We start from the raw sequence: 18454 nt of genomic DNA, 5'->3' as shown, positions 1-18454 counted from the left end.
TGTTTTGTAGTGTACTGCACCAACCCCCTAAAGAGAACCTGTCACATCGCCCCCCCATCAGTGACTGTCACCCGTTACCTGTCACCTGTCACCCACCAGTGACCGTCGCAAGTCACCTGCTACCCACCAGTGACCATCACACGTCACCTGTCGCCCATCATTAACCGTAATTTGTCACCTGTCACACAGCCCATCAGAAAAAATGTCCAAAAGATTCCATACAAGTGAGGAAGCATTCCAGATCCTCTCCATGACTGATGAGCAGCGGCAAATGAATCAGAGGAAGAATGGATCCCTCCTAAAAGAGCACGGTGCTCTGGAAACCAGGCAGCCACCAGCAATATACCCCAGGATCAAATTCCCAGGCCCAGTACCAGTGCTGCTGCCAGTGATAGACCCCAAAACCAAAGGCCCAGTCCTAGAGCTGCCGCCAGTGAAAGGCCACAAGAAATGCCCAGTACCAGCACTTCCGCAGCATCACGCCCAAATGCCAGCACAGGAACTCCAACTACCAGCACTGGAGTGCCCCATCCCCCAAGAGCCAGGGCCGCTACATATCTCCCAGATGTTCTTGCCAATCCAACATGGCTGCCTTCTGACTCAGGATCAGCAAGAATTCCCCCTTTCACTGTACAGCCAGGTGTGCAGGCCAATACCGAAAATTTTTCTGAAATTGATTGTTTTAATTTATTTTTGCCCAACACTTTGCTGCAACTCATCGTGGACCAGACCAATTTATATGCCCAGCAGCATATTGCCAACAACTCCCAATCTTCATACACCCATCCATTCGAGTGGAAGGATATGACTCTGGAGGAGTTCAAAATGTTTATGGGCCTCACCATAAACTCTGGATTAGGGTCTGGAGTCCAGAGGCTTCATAGAGATTTGGGTGGGTCGAAGCCTCTACCCCTGTGCCCCTGTGCACAGGTCTTACCTGATTGCAGCCCTCAGCCTGCTGTTGACTTACTGCCGACATCCCCCTGCCTGCAGCACAAACTGACCACACCTCTGCCTGCTACCTGGACTATGGAAATAATTAGCTGTAGCAAGAGGCAGTATGTTTACGAAGGGCCGGAGAGCGGTACAATAATGAGTGCAGGGAGGTAACAGTGTACCAGGACCAATATTATGGCTGTGTTGGCTGTCTCTGCCTGGACAATTTCTATGGACAAACGCTTTGGTTGTGCTGACGATATCCTTGTGCTGACTATAGACAATATTCCTGCCTGCTGCCTGGATAATTACTATTGTTGCTAAGCACATCCCTGCCTGCTGCCTGCTGCCTGCACCAATTCTCTCCTCTGGGGACACTACTAAAACCACAGGTGATACTTTTTTTACCATTTCCTCAAAAGAATTTATTTTGGAGTGTAATTTTTGGTATGTAAATGCTATGTGTTAGAAATATAAGGGCCTTCAAAAATAATAGATTGTCAGGAAATTAGATGTGTAATTTATGCTTGTAGAACGTCTGAAGGTGCTAGTTCACTGGTGGGCCTCTGTATGTGACCAGGCTGTGTAAAAGTCTCACACATGTGGTATCGCCATACTCAGGAGGAGTGGCAGAATGTATTTTGTCATTTCTGTTATTTACATGCTATGTGTTATTAATATCTTATAAATGGACAACTTTATGTAAAAAAAAATGTGTTTTCATTTTTTTTCAACATTTTACAAAAACTTCTGGCAAAAAATTAACTGTTCAAAAGACTCATTATACCTCATAGATTATACATTGGGGTGTTTGCTTTCTAAAATGGGGTCATTTTGTGGGCAATTCCATTGTCTTGGTGCTCCAGGGCCTTCAAAAGTGTAATAGGTGATTGAGAAATGAGATATACAATTTATGCTCGTAGAACGCCTGAAGGTGCTACTTCAATGGTGGGCCTCTGTATGTGGCCAGGCTGTGTAAAAGTCTCACACATGTGGTATCGCCATACTCAGGAGGAGTAGCAGAATGTATTTTGGGGTGTCATTTTTGCTATGTACATGTATGTGTTGGAAATATCTTAAAAAATGGACAACTTTGTGAAAAAAAAATGTGTTTTCATTTTTTTCCACATTTTCCAAAAACTTCTGCAAAAAAATGAACAGTTCAAAAGACTCATTATGCCTCATAGATTATACATTGGGGTGTTTGCTTTCCAAAATGGGGTCATTTTGTGGGTGTTTCCATTGTCCTGAGGCTCCAGGGCCTTCAAAACTGTAATAGATGGTTGAGAAATGTGATGTGTAATTTATGCTTGTAGAACGCCTGAAGGTGCTACTTCCCTGGCGGGCCTCTGTATGTGGCCAGGCTGTATAAAAGTCTCACACATGTGGTATCGCCATACTCAGGAGGAGTAGCAGAATGTATTTTGGGGTGTCATTTTTGCTATGTACATGCTATGTGTTGGAAATATCCTAAAAATGGACATTTTTGTGGACAAAAAATGAACAGTTCAAAAGACTCATTATGCCTCATAGATTATACGTTGGGGTGTCTGCTTTCCAAAATGGGGTAATTTTGTGGGTATTTGTACTTTCCTGGCTTGTTAGTGTCTCAAGAAATGAGATCTTCAGTACATCAGGTGTGATCAGGTGTGATCAATTTTCAATGATTTGCACCATAGCTTGTAGACTCTATAACTTTCCCAAAAAACAAATAATATACACTAATTAGGGTTATTTTTACCAAAGATATGTAGTCGTATAAATTTTGGCCAAAATGTATGAAGAAATATTACTAATTTGCAAAATTTTATGACAGAAACAAAGAAAAGGGCATTTTTTCACCAAATTTTCAGTCATTCTTTATTTATAGCACAAAAAATAAAAAAAACACTAGTGATTAAATACCACCAAAAGAAAGCTCCATTTGTGTGAAAAAAGGGATGCAAATTTCACTTGGGTACAGTGTTGCATGACTGAGTAATTGTCATTCAAAGTGCGAGAGCGCTGAAAGCTGAAAATTGGTCTGGGTAGGAAGGGGGTGAAAGTGCCCTGTAGGCAAGTGGTTAAAGATCTATTGAATTGCAGAAATTTACTTGGTGTAACATCATTTTTCACAATATAAAAACAATTGGGCTTTACTTTTGTCCTATTTTTTAATTTAAAAAAGTGTATTTTTTTTTAAAAAAGTGCGCTTCTAAGACAGCTACACAAATACGGTGTGACAGAAAGTATTGCAACGACCGCAATTATATTCTCTAGGGTGTTAGAAAAATATATATATAATGTTTGGGGGTTCAAGGTAATTTTCTAGCAAAAAAAAACTGTTTTAAACCAGTAAACACCAAATCTCAAAACGAGGCTCTGTCCTTAAGTGGTTAATCACCTCCAGTTTTGTTACCTATGAAATGGAGGTAAATATTTTTTAATTTAGTACATTAATTTACAACGGTGTACTATTAAGGATTACCTGAATCTGCTGCAGCAAATTGGTGGCAGGGGATTTTAATCTGGTGCAGGCTATTTTAAAGGGTGATAGTGCCTGAATAGTGTATGTGGTGTTCTGTCCACCAGATGTCTTGCTGATGTTTTATACTGGTTATTTGTACCTGTGTTCTTAAATTTACATGCAAAATGTGTAATTTACTTAAGACAATCATATGTGGTGTGCAGGCTCCATCTAGTGTTCCTTTTTGGTATTGCTGCAGTTCTGTTAATTGTTGTATGTGTAAATAGGAAGTTGTCAGCAAGCAGGGAATTCTGGGTAGACAGGAAGTCAACCATCCACCATTCTTTTCAACACATTGCAAGAACCAAGTCATGTATTTCTCAATCTATCGCCATCACCCCTTAGAGAACTTAAAAAGTAAGTTTTTATTATCTCATCTTGTACTGTATATCGTTGTTTATGCAATGTATGCTGTATTGTATGCAATATTGTACTTATTGAAGTCTATTTCTGTTATTTTGTAGTTTATTGGAATGAGAAGGTTTAGCTATCTGCTCCTTGAGACAGAACAGTGAAATTTTTAGGCTGACCTCTGAAGGGAAGATAAGTCGAGTTTGGATGTATGTACAGCCCGCGGCTACACAGTATCCATACAGTCAGAAGCCTTAAAGAAACAGGTCTGCGGCAGGCGCAGCAAGCAGCCACGCTACACAGAGACACGCTCTGTCAAGCAGCAACGACACTAGAACAGTCTCTATACAGCAAGACAGCTTCTTCCCCGCAGCCATGTCTCACAGTGGGACATCTTCTTACAAAACACGTTCACGAGGAAGCTCATCTAAATCGTCTGTCACAAATGCAGCAGCTATTGCCCGTTCAAAAGCCAAAGCAGCAAAATCCAGGGCTGCATTTGCAGACCAAGAGTTGCAGATGAAAAAAGAAAAGGCCCGCCTTGATACAGAAAAGGTGAGACAGGAACAAGAGAGAGAGAAGGAAAGAGTACGCATGGAACAAGAGAGAGCAAGAAAGAGTACACATGGCACAAGAGAGAGAGAAGAAAAGAATACGCCTGGAAGAAGAGCTAGCCCAGCAGGAAGCATCTCTGAAATTGCAGCAGGCTATCTTAGAAGCTAACATGGAGAAGCTGGCAGTGGAAAGAGACGCTGCCGCAGCAATTGCAGAAGCAGAAGCTTTAGAAGCAGCCGTCTACGATGAGCCAAGACTAGGCAACAGCATACCGGGTCTAGAAGAGGACCAACAAGATTCTTCACAACGAAAGTCAGATTATGTCCACCAGCACTGTGAACCAAGCAGCATCCCACAGCAAGAAATTAAACATGACGTCAGTGAGTCACATCAAATAAAGCAGCAACAAGACTACCTTGGAACCCACTGCTACAAGCAAGAAAAATCTGACAGAGTTACAGACTTTCCAGTTCCAACCAAACCTTTTACTCTACAAGGTACCCAGCCTTCATATAAGCATCAAACACCAGTCTTCACTCCAAAGGTGTATGCAACGAGCCGGTATGAACTGCCAAGGATTCTGCTGAACATGCCAAAAGGATCAGAGACATTAACATAAACCACCCTGAGATAGGCCTTACAAACATCTGGAACAGACTGGATAGATGTTATGGCTCACCAGAGGCTATAGAGAGTACGCTGTTTAAAAGGATAGAAGACTTCCCAAAAATACCTAGCAGAGGTTACCAAAGACTCAGAGAATTCAGTGACCTGTGTATGGAGTTACAAGCTGCTAAAGCAGAAGGAAACTTACCTGGCCTTTCTTATCTTGACTCTGCTAGAGGTATTAACTCCTTAGTTACACAAAAGATGGATTACTCATGGCTGTAACTACGAAAACGAAAACACAATGTGCCTTTTCCACCCTTTAGTGAGTTTGTGGATTTTGTAGACAGACAAGCAGGAATGAAAGATGACCCCAGCTTCATTTCTCCAGTGTCTTATACCACTTCTTCTGGCCCTAAACAACTCAGAGCTCCAGTAGGAGTGCACAAAACTAACATTTCTTCCCACAGATTTGCAGAGTCTCAGACAGAGGATCAAGACAGCGACCCTACTAAGTTCTGCCCTCTACATAAGATGCCACATCCTCTTCTGAAATACAGAGCCTTCAGGACAAAGACCATCCAGGATCGCAAAGCTTTCCTCAAAGAGAACAACATCTGTTACAAGTGCTGTTCTTCGTCCACACATTTCACCAAGGACTGTAAGGTCAGTGTCAAATGTACAGAATGTGACAGCACAGAGCACAACACAGCTCTACACCCAAGGCCTACTCCAAGAACTTTCTCACCTGTTCATAGGGACAAGGAGCAAGGCGGGGAGACCAAAGACTCTAGCACAGATGCCATAGCAATCACTTCACAGTGTACTGAAGTTTCAAAGGAAGTACAAGTGGCAGGTCCTGCTCTAAAATCTGTCTTGTGAGAGTTTACCCAAAAGGACGCAGAGACAAAGCAGTCAAGCTCTATGTCATCTTGGATGATCAGAGTAATAAGTCACTAGCCAGATCTATGTTTTTTGACATTCTAAACCTTAAAGCAGCAGTCCTTACTCCCTTAAGACTTGTGCAGGTACAGTGGAAACGGCGGGGAGAAGAGCTGACGGCTTACAAATTGAATCTATGGATGGTAAGACATGCCTACCCTTACCGACCATAATAGAGTGCAACCAGATGCCAGACAACAGATCAGAGATCCCCACACCAGACGCAGCAGCTCACCAGACTCACTTGAACCACATAGCACATCTCATACCAGAACTAGATGATCAGGCTCAGATAATCTTACTCCTAGGGAGTGATATCTTACAAGTCCACAAAGTAAGAAAACTGATCAATGGTCCTAAAAATGCCCCATATGCCCAAAAACTGGATCTCGGGTGGATCATTATAGGTGATGTTTGCCTGGGAGGTGCACACAAACCAGCATCTGTTAATAACCTGCTCACTAGTACCCTCGAGAATGGTCGTCCTACTCTTTTCCAACCCTGTCAAAATCACATCCTCATAAAAGAGCTACCACACAACAACCCTGTACCTTGTCCCTTCCTAAGTCCCTTCTGTGACAGCAATACCTATGACAATGACCAAAGCAATTTAGGAAGTACAGTGTTCCAGAGAACAAAGGAAGATAACCAGGTAGCAATGTCTATTGAGGATAGGCTCTTCCTAGAAGTTATGGAAAAAGACGGGACTAATAGCTGGGTTTCACCCAGGGGCGTTGCTAGGTCTGCAAAAGATCTGGGGCTAGAGCCCATAGCAGCAGTCACCAACCTTTTTGCAGGCACGGGGGGTTAAGAAATTTTTCGCGGGGCAGTTTGTGCAATGGCTGGTGTTAGCGCTTCAATCATCATGGCACCATGGTTGATATGGTGTCAGGGTGACTGAAGTGCAATATTTCTATTGTAATATATAATGAAGTGGTTCAACAGCATGATCCAGTTCTGGGAGGGCGTGTATTGACATCCTCCCAAAACCGTGCTCACTGCGGTGCACACCCAGCTCACTCTATAACACAGCTGATCACAGATTGGGGTAAAGAGCCAATAACAGCAGCTCTTTACCACATGACCAGCTGTGTCCAATCACAACTGATCATGATGTGATCAAACACACTTGCCTGTTATCGGCATTTATTCCTCACACTGAAAAAAGTGGCCAGTAGGCAAGCGGTTAAACCTGCAGGGGGTCCAGCTTTTTCATTTTAAAAAAATGACTTTACTAACGCTTTAGGCCTGGGTCACATCTATGCGGGTTTACAGTGCATGTTTGCGCAGGCATGGCAGACCATTCCTTTGAATGGGCTGCTGTGCCTGCATTTTTAGAAAAACGCAGCAGCTTTTACACTTTGCGATTTCCCTGCAGTTCAATTTTAGATGTGGGGGGTGCCATGAAGAATGAATGGCAGCCTCGTGTGTTTTTAAACAGCAGCATGTTTTGACTCTGGGTGCTGGAATTGCTGAGATTCCTGCACACGCTGCTGTTTAAAAAATTAATTCCTAATGGCACCCCCACGCATCTAAAAATGCAGCGTGATTGTGGGTGCAGGACCTGCAGGGAAATTGCACAATGCAAAAAGCACCATGCGATTTCAAGGCCGCCTAAAATTCTGCATGCACCTTTTCTCTGCAGGAAATTCAGGCATGGCAGCCCGATTAAATAAATGTGCTGCCATCCCAGTGCAAAAACAGGCAGCAAACCCGCATACAGTAGATGGGAACTCGGCCTAAAGGAAGCCCAACAAGCAGTGGTGCATTTCACCATGTCTGTGTGGAAGATGTGCCAGTACCACTGGTGGTGGTGCATGCTAGTGCTCTAATTGGTGAACAGTGCAGCCACAGCCAGATCAGGATTTAGTCCACACTCACAGGCAGAGTATTTGGGGAGAAGGACCTACCTGGTCCTGCCCAGCTGAGCTCACCATCTGCTGACTTTCAGCACAGTGGGCACCTGCTCTCTCCCACTCGGATCCCAGCTCCAAAGCCTCTGGCTCTCACCACCACTGCCGCTCCCTCCTGCTCCAATCTCAGCTCATATCCTGCGGCCTCCTGAGTCCCGAACATGCGGTCTACATTGGGCGGGGTCAGAGCAGCAGTGGAGCTCCAGTGGCCCCACCTGCTCCCTGCTAGCTGGGGAATAATACAGCGCAGCGCTGCCTGTCTCCCACCATATACACAGTCACTTCGCAAGGCAGAAGTGTACTGATGCGGGGTGGGCAGGCAGAGAGAGATGATGTAATCTCTGCTCGCCCGCCCGCTCACTTGCTTCTTTCACTTGCCTGCTCGGCTCCGTCATGCAGCCCGTCCACTGCACTCGCTGCCTGGTTGTTAGGCAGGGACCCCTGCGGTAGGAGACTCGGGGCTATGGCGCCCAGATTCGGGGCTATAGCCCCAATAGCCACCCCCTAACGACGCCCCTGGTTGCACCTCTTCCCTTTAGACCACAAAGACGACGTTTGCCCAACAATAGAGAACTAGCATATAAACGTCTCACTTCCCTAAGACACAATCTTCAAAGGAAATCAGAGATGAAAGAACATTTCTTTTCCTTCATGGAGAAAATATTCCAGAATGGTCATGCTGAGATAGCCCCAAACCTCAAAGACTCAAAGGAATGCTGGTACTTACCTATATTTGGGGTCTATCACCCTAAGAAGCCAGGACAGATTAGAGTGGTGTTCGATTCCAGCACCAAACATGAGGGTGTCTCTCTAAATGATGTCCTCCTCTCTGGCTCTGACCTGAACAACAGACTATTAGGAGTACTTCCTCGCTTTGGCAAAGATTCAGTCGCATTCATGGCAGACATACAACAAATGTTCTATTGCTTTCTTGTTAAAGAAGAACACTGTAACTTTCTGAGGTTTCTCTGGTTCAGGGACAACAACCCCTCTGGAGACATCACAGAATATGGCATGAGGGTGCACATATTTGGCAACAGTCCTTCCCCTGCAGTTGCTATATATGGCCTCAAACATTCTGCTAGAGTGGGAGAGTCAGAGTATGGGTCAGATGTCAGACAGTTTGTGGACAAGGTTTTCTATGTTGACAATTGCTTGAAATCACTACCCACAAATGAAGCCGCAATCAGTCTGCTCAAAAGAACTCAAGCAATGCTTGCTTGTTCCAACTTAAGACTCTGTAAGATTGCTTCCAACAGTAGAGAGGTTTTAGAAGCCTTTCCTGTCCAAGATCATTCTAACGAGTTAAAGGACTTAGATCTAGGCACAGACCCACTTCCCATGCAACGCAGTCTTGGTTTGCTTTGGGATTTAAGATCTGACACGTTTACTTTCCAAGTAAACACTGAAGAAAAACCCTTTACCCGTAGAGGTGTCCTGTCTACCATAAACAGCTTGTATGATCCCTTAGGCTTTGCAGCACCTGTCACTATCCAGGGTAAAGCACTACTGAGAGACTTAACCTGTGAGTCACTAGATTGGGACCACCCTCTCCCCACCGACAGGAAGAACTTATGGCTAGAGTGGAAGGACTCACTAACAGCTCTATCCAACCTTAAAACTCCACGACCATATGCTCCTCTGTCATCTGCAGATGTTCAGATGCAAAGACTTTGTGTGTTTTCAGATGCATCTGTTAAAGCAATTGCTGCTGTAGCTTATCTGAAAACCATATACACTAAATGACAATGCCACATAGGGTTTGTAATGGGGAAAGCAGAACTTGCACCACTTCTCAAACACACCATACCCGGGCTGGAAAAGCAAAACTGCACGTGGATCTTCAACCCACCTCCCTCTTCTCACATGGGAGGTGTTTGGGAGAGGATGATAGGCATAGCCCGCAGAATTCTTGATTCTATCTTCCCACAAGTAGGAACTGCAAGGCTTACTCATGAATGTTTAGTGACATTTATGGCAGAGGTTACAGCTATCATTAATGCCAGATCTTTGACCTCCATTTCAAGTGACTCTAAGGATCCAGTGGTTCTCACACCGGCCATTTTACTCACGCAAAAGACTAGTATTGCCGGTGCTCCAGCTGGAGAGTTTTGTGAGAAGGATCTTTACAAACAACAATGGAGACAAGTACAAACCCTTGCCAATACCTTCTGGAACCGGTGGAAAAACAATATATATCTGCTCTACAAGTAAGGAGAAAGTGGCACACTGAAAAGCCTAATCTTAAACCTGGTGATGTTGTGCTCATGAAAGATTGCCAGACACTAAGGTATATGTGGCTTTTAGGTTTGATCACCAAAGTACTGCCAAGCAAGGATAATCATGTCCATGAGGTCGAGGTCAAGATCTTTCAACAGAATGAGGTTAAAGTATTATTGAGACCAGTGACCGAACTTATTCTGTTGCTTTCTATGGAGGACTCTGTTAGTGACATCACTTGATGTCAGGCAGGGAGTGTTCTGTCCACCAGATGTCTTGCTGATGTTTTATACTGGTTATTTGTACCTGTGTTTACTTAAGACAATCATATGTGGTGTGCAGGCTCCATCTAGTGTTCCTTTTTGGTATTGCTGCAGTTCTGTTAATTGTTTTAATTGTTGTATGTGTAAATAGGAAGTTGTCAGCAAGCAGCGAATTCTGGGTAGACAGGAAGTCAGCCATCCACCATTCTTTTCAACACATTGCAAGAAGCAAGTCATGTATTTCTCTATCACCATCACCCCTTAGAGAACTTAAAAAGTATGTTTTTATTATCTCATCTTGTACTGTATATTGTTGTTTATGCAATGTATGCTCTATTGTATGCAATATTGTACTTATTGAGGTCTATTTCTGTTATTTTGTAGTTTCACCTGGCTTGTTCTAATAAAACTGAGATCAAAGAAATATGGTATCTACAGTTATTGGAATGAGAAGGTTTAGCTATCTGCTCCTTGAGACAGAACATGAGGGGATTTATTGAATGCCCTGTAGTGCTCTGCTTTTGTAATAATTAGAGAATGTTGTGCAGGCATGAACAGTAATTATTACAAAAGCAGGACATTACAGGGAATTCAATAAATCCCAGCCCCAAGTCCTCTCTATCTCAATTTCTTCCTGTATACATACACTGTTCAGGCACTATCACCCTTTAAAATAGCCTGCATACAAATTGAAAGTCTTTAGGTTTGATCTCATATTATATGGTTTTGGTAAATCTAAAGGAAAAAAATCCACAGATAATTGTATAGTGTATTGTATAGCTGAGGCTGGAGTATAGATATTGACGTTCTAGCCTCATTGCACCTCCATATGTGGTGCTTGCCCGAGATTCATGTACCTGTCTAACACAGATACCTGAATCTTTTACAAGCACTGACAACTGTCATGTGGACGCATCTTAGGCATAGAATTCCTATGACTGTGTAAGCATTTAAAGTATAACTAAAGCAAAACTTTTTTTTTTTCGTTTTGAATTGAGTGAGAGGAAATAGAACACCTGTCAGTTTTTATTGCTGTCTGTGGCCCCCTTAGGGAGATTTACCCTCTCTATTGGTCCTGTTTACCATTATCATTGAAAGTGAAAGTACAAGAAAATCCTCAATTTTGAGATGTCCCCGGAAGATGGGTACACTAGTTCTGGGGACCTAGGGGTCCCCAAGGAATTCCCTTAATTTACAGGGATTTCCTCTGTTTGGCTATGGTACAGAAAGTGAGGGGAAATCTCTGCAATGGGACACAGATGGTGAAAATAAATCTGATAGGGTTATAACCCTCCCTTGCTCTATCCAAAATAGAACAAAAGGTTTTCCCTATAGTTCTACTTTAAATATATCAATTAAAAACAAAAGATATTTTTTTAGAAACTAAAAGGAGAAAGGGTATTATTGTGCACTGAATGCATTTGCCATGGTATAAAACAACCATTCCTTCCAGCTCTGCATTTTGCTTCCTATCTGTCTGGATTGAAGCTTTAATATCTGAAAGTTAAGATAGAGAAAAAGACTATGGAGGGAATAGTAAGTAGTTCAAACTTTGTGCTTCTCTCTTGCCGCTCCAGATTTCTTTGTGCTGTGTGTGTTCATAAAGCACATGATCTGCTTTAGAGTTTGTGGTATTTTTGGCACTGGTGTTAGTTTTGACTAATGACTGCATAGCAAGCTAGGAAGTAGAAAAGCATCTTCTGTGGCTTCACAAGAACACTTAATTTTCACCGAATGCCTAATGTAGATATTGTTAAATGCAGTGTGACCAACAAAATATGAAGGAATGGGGAAGGAAAATTGGGATGCTGATTTTCTGACACCTTTCTTGTGAAATGCTGTTAACACTTTCTTTCTTTTGTATTGTAACTATAAATGTTGCTTTGCATTAATACCTACACCAATAACTGATGTGTTTCAGGAAATCAATTAAAGGAAAATCATAATTCTGATAAAACATAAATTGTAAGATAAAAATAAATGCCTTGTAAAGTAATGATAATAAAAAGGAACTGAAGTCTGGAAACTGAAAATAAAACGCAGACAGAAGAAAAAAGGACGCGCCGTTATTAGGCACAGCTGATCTTTTCCCTATTACTAAATTATGTACCTTCTTCTGCACTGTGTTTCTGTGTGGTACCTCTTGGTAAAGACAGGGTTTTGCTTCCTAATGTCTCCAGCAAGGAGATCAGTAAGTAGCAAAATAGTGACATCACCAAAGCTCACTCCAAGTTTCCTGAGACAGTCAGGAACAATGCTTTAGATCCCACACTGCAGGTATACTGCTTTGTGGTTGTGACTGCTTAGGCATCCTCACATAGCAGGACTTATACTGATATTTTAGGAGGAGATTTTAAGGATACTGCTTAGGCACAATTAACATTTCTAAATATTCCCTATAACATATTACACCAAAGCTTCACTTTTTTGGGGGTTTGTGGCCTTATAATATCATGTTAACCATGTTTGTAGTCAACTGGGTCTATTATGATTTTATTATGTCTACATTTGGGTACAGTGATGCATATTATGTAAATATTATAGTTATTATTACTTTATTATTTAGTAATATTTATCATATGATTTACCAATCATGTTTATATTATATATTGTATGCTATGTATTATGATGAATTTTCATCACTCAATATGCTGATTTGTATCCAATAAATGTCAATTAAATGTATTAATTGATTCATCATTGTTCAGTGGTGTGTTTCATATAAAGCCCCAATCCCCCCTCTTTTCCCCTACTCCCCTCCTTCTTTACAAGTAATGGGGATGGAGACAACGGTACTTTCATAGCCGTTGCCTCATTTAAAGTCCCTACATTTATTTTTTCTTTTAAATGCCAATTAAGGGATGGAAACACACACATCCATATATTTAGATTATAGAGCTATTATCTGTGACATGCACTATTTGCCAAGTATAGGCCATATTTATATATTTGAGTCAGTCCATTCAATCAGGTCTGTGCAGGGGTTCTCTGCAGTCTCTTCATTCATCCCCAGGAGCTGGGACATGCACCTGGTCCTTCCCCTCCTTTCCTGATCTTACTAAACGCGGGAGCACGGGCAGGTACTCTCTGCGTGTCGACGCCACACTCACGCGCCACACGAGTGACATCATTGGTGATGCCACATGATAGCGTGAACTTTTTTTTTCTGCGTGCCCTACGAGGGAGGGATCAGGTGCCTATTTCAGAGCGGTAGCCACTCGGACATGTTCGCCTTCTCTCCAACTAGCACGCAGTGTGATGTTGGTGGGGTTCTGCGGCAGACTGAATGGCTTTCACCATGGCACCTTGATGGAAGATACACCTTACTTACCTATTGTCCCCCTGTGACAACTCTACACTATTTTCAACCATATTTTTAAATCCTTGCTCCAGGTAATCTTTGGCAGTACTTTTTTCACATTTGTTTTGTTGTGCACACTTTTCCTTGATCACTCATCCTGGTGCCACTTCTAATCCCTTCACTTCACACTTGTGTTTTCCATTATGGATTATCTTTTTCTTGGTATATGGTCACTTCCTCCCCTACTCATCAGCTATGCTAGTAACCCTCATGATATATTACTAATATTTAATACATTTTTTATAGAAACCCCACGGCTTTCACCTGACACTATTTACAACTACAGCTGCCGATTGGGGATCCTTTTTCACTAAATGTCCAGTGACTGGTAGTCCTTGCCATGCTGTTGCCCACAGAGCCATTACCTCAGCTCCCTCCGGGGATCATGTTCCCATAGTGCTTCAGGCTGCCAATATCATTAGTACAATCTGTTGGGACCCTATTTTCTGTTCCCCCTCTTTCCGCTATATTAATTACTATATCTATGGTAAATTGACATTCTATTACATATATACCCAGGTTACATCTGCTCCTGATGAGTGGAAGCTATCCACGAAACGCGTAAAGCTTTTTAGCGATGTTATGTCACAACAATTATGCGTTACCATGTGATTTTTACCTTTGAGAATCATGAATCAATTATAAAGCCCCAACCCCTCCTCTTTTCCCCTACTCTCCTCCTTCTAAACTTGAAGGGGATGAGGGTGCATGCGCGGCGCGGAGGAAGATGGACGCCTGACACAGTAGCTCCGCTCCACCCGGGACTCTATAGGCTTCCTGAGGGCCATAAACAGCTCAAACTACAATACTTTTAGCACCCCTCAAGCCACATATGCTTGGTGCATGCCGTCAAAGCGAAGGAAATCTCGGGGCTCCTCTCAGAATACCTTAACTCACTATCTTCTCCACACGCGGGACCGCTACAGCATGTCCCAAGATGGCGCTGCGGGAAGAGGGGACTCTCCGGCCCCATCCACTCCATCGCAGCCGGACCTCTCTCATAACAAGCACGGCGCAAGTGAGTACCACCCCACCCTCTCTAAGGCAGACTTGGACAGCAGTCTGGAAGCCATGTACACCAAACTGGCAACCAAATTCCAAACAGAGCTGCACAAAACCTCCCATACTTTATCGCAAGAGATAGCAGCCCTGGGCTCACGCACTGAGCTACTCGAAACCAAACACGATGAGCTAGCCCTGGCATATAACGACCTCAGCCGAGATCATGAATCTCTAGCCTTAGCCCTCAATGCAATTCAGGCCCAAGTCGAAGATCTCGACAACAGAAATAGACGCAACAATCTGAGGCTCAGAGGCATCCCAGAATCTGAGACAGAATTAATTCCGACTGTGATCCGTCTATTCAAGTCACTTCTCCCAGACCACAAATCCGCGGCCTTCAAATGCGATCGCATCCATAGGGATCTCCGCCCTAAACCACCTGATGACAAGCCCCCCAGGGATGTGATCCTCTGTATGAAGGACTTTCTCATTAAGGAAGAAATCCTGAGGGCTGCCCGAAATAATCAACGTATCACTCTGGACAATCACACCATTCAGATTTACCCAGATATTTCCCCAGCAACCCTCGACAGACGCAGAGGCCTGAAAGAGGTCACTACAGTGCTTCAATCTGCACATATCCGATACAGATGGGGTTTCCCGTTCAAACTGCTTGTCCCCCATAATGGTACCACGTTTGCCGCATCCTCTCTCCGTGAGGGCCAAGAAATCCTAGTGAAACTCGGCCTCCTAGATGCTGCTGCAATACGTCGCCTTCCATCAACACCACGTCCAGCTCCGATCTGGCAAACCCCGCCACCCAGGAGAGACAGAAGGAGGATCCGCTATGAAGCTGGAAAGGGCCTCGCAGAATAACTATGCTAGAATCTCCCTTGAGACGTTCAGCACCACAAATTCTCCTTTCCCACAGATGGTGGCCGTCCCTCGGTGCCGCGATATGTTCTCCCCACCCAGCAAAGTTTTGTTTTTTTCTTGTGCCTTGGGGCGCTGTAAGCCCTACTGTCTACACTATCTGCAACCCCACTCAAGGGAGCTGCAGTCCAGCTGGGTACGAGACCTAGTTGTCTCGCTTGTGAATTATTTGTTCAAGTGAAGGTTTTTTTTTTTCACAAACTTCACTGATCCGATTTGGACATTTGACTTTATGTCCTTGTCTAGTAGCCTGATTCTAGGCCTTTTTCCTTTTTTGGTTTTGTGTTTTTTTGAAAATTCTCTCTTTTTTCTGTTTTTTGGTCAGTTAATTCAGTACCTACAACACTGTTTCCTTATATATATCGTTAATGAGCCTTGTACGTTTAAGATTCATGTCTTCCTATTACGTTTCAGTATATACTATATTTGCTTTTTATGGAATGCTGTAGTGGTGGTACCCCTGCTTGGCTTACATCTCAGATCACAAGTTCAGCTTACCCCCCACACAGGATTTACCCTGAATCTCTCTTGTTGTGATAGTTTGACTATGACACATCATGGTTATTACCTGTGTTTCCCATAATGTGAAGGGATTCAATTCCCCCGTCAAGAGACGCAAAGCCTTTGATCAATATAAACATTTGGGCGCTAAGATTTTTTTAATTCAGGAAACTCATTTCTCACATACCTCACACCCAAAATTCCTTCACAGGAATTTTCCCCAATCTTTTTACTCTCTTCATTCAACCAAAAGCAGGGGTGCCGCCATACTATTACATGCCTCCTTACCAATGGAGGTAAAGCATTGCCATAAGGACAAGGATAGCAGGTTCGTCATTATTAAAGGGATGATCCACAACAAAGAAATAACCATAGCCAGCGTTTACGCCCCTAATGACGCACCTGCATCCTTTTTTAAATCCTTTTTTGACAAATTGGTCTCCCTGAACTCGCCCCATATGATAATAGGGGGTGACTTCAATTTAGTGGCTAACCCAACACTTGATAGATCCTCCTCCACGATCTCCTCTAAGGCCTTCCCCAGGTCTCTTTCACAGGGCCTGATTAACCACCAGCTAATAGATACCTGGAGAACGCATAACATGGGACTAAAAGAATACACCTTTTACTCGCATCCCCATAATAGTTATGCTAGGTTGGACTATATTTACACTACCCCCATCATCTTAGCCAACTCCTCGAATGCTACGATCCAACCTTGTGTCTGGTCAGATCACCATATCACCTCTTTCACTACACAATTTATAGGCCTCGCTCCCACCCCACACACTTGGAGATTGAACGAAGCTTTGCTTTCGGATTTAATGGCTGAATCCGAGACTGCCAAGTCCATTGAGGAGTATTTTTCCTTTAACGACCTCCCAGAAACCCCACCTGCTATAATATGGTCTGCCCATAAGGCAGTTATAAGAGGAAAGCTTATCAGCATTGCCTCTTCCCATAATAAGATACGTAGACAAAAAATCCTTGATCTCACGACAGAATTGGATCGTTTATATAAAAACACCGCTATGTTAGGCTTGGAATCTACTAGGAAAACCATAGACCAAAAGAGTCTAGAATTAGACTCTCTCCTATCTTCACAGACTGAGAAAGCCTTTAGATGGTCCAAAGCCAAATTTCTGCTGCACAATAACACCACTACAACTCTCTTTGCCAGAAAACTTAACCAGTCCTCCCGCCCTACGCACGTATACAAACTGACCTCTACAACGGGTTTTCCCACCTCTCATCCCAAAGATGTACTTCACATTTTCGAACGCTTCTACTCCTCTCTCTTAGCTCCAGTTCAAACCCCATCCACCAGTACAGAAGATACTTGGTTTTAAAATATCCCTATACCTTCCCTCTCTCCCACACAAATAGAGAAACTCAACGCTCCCATTACAACTTCGGAAGTTCTTCGAGTGATCAAATCCCTGAAGGTTGGCTCTGCCCCTGGCCCAGATGGTTTTTCAGCCATATACTATAAAAAATTTGCCACCCTTCTAACCCCCAGCTTAGTACAGTTATTTAACGGGGTCCTACAAGGGGGTAGTTTCCCAGATGAAATGTTGTTGGCAAACATGTCCTTGATCCCCAAGCCCAATAAAAATCACCTTCTTCCTCAAAATTATAGACCAATTTCGGTCATGAATAATGACCTAAAAATTTTTAGTAGAATTCTGGCAGGTTGGTTGGCATCTATTATTTCTTCCCTTATTTCCCCCTTTCAATCAGGATTTATACCCCACAGACTTATAACTGATAACATCAGGTTAGCTTCCAACATAATTCAGGATGCGAATCAAACCTCTAGGAGACTCTTCATGCTTAGCCTTGACATACATAAGGCGTTCGATAGCGTCTCCTGGAACTACCTTTCCATCCTCCTGCAACGTATGGGCTTCTGCAACGAATTTTTACACGGGTTCCATGCCCTCTACATTAACCCCAAAACTCGAATTAAGATCCCAGGCTGTTACTCAGAATTTTTTCCAGTAGGTCGGGGCACTAGGCAGGGATGTCCACTTTCCCCCCTGATTTTTGCCCTCGCCCTGGAACCCCTAGCCATTGCTATACTTGCCAACCAAGATATCTCAGGGTATACTAAAGGTGCCTCTACATATAAATTTTGCATGTACGCGGACGATGTCCTTATGTTCTTAACCAATCCCCTCATCTCCCTCCCTAATCTTCTACAGACCCTGTCAAACTTTGCTGGAGTCTCCGGTCTCAAGATCAATGTCACAAAATCGGTGGCCCTACCGGTGGGATTTTCTCCACCTGAACTCCAACATCTTAAAGACACCTTTCATTTTATGTGGGCGGATGCCCACATATCTTATCTGGGCATCTGTCTGAC

This window comes from Aquarana catesbeiana, linkage group LG02 (assembly GCF_042186555.1).
Source record: "Aquarana catesbeiana isolate 2022-GZ linkage group LG02, ASM4218655v1, whole genome shotgun sequence".
Classification (NCBI taxonomy): Eukaryota; Metazoa; Chordata; class Amphibia; order Anura; family Ranidae; genus Aquarana; species Aquarana catesbeiana.
Note: the sequence above shows the minus strand (reverse complement) of the source record.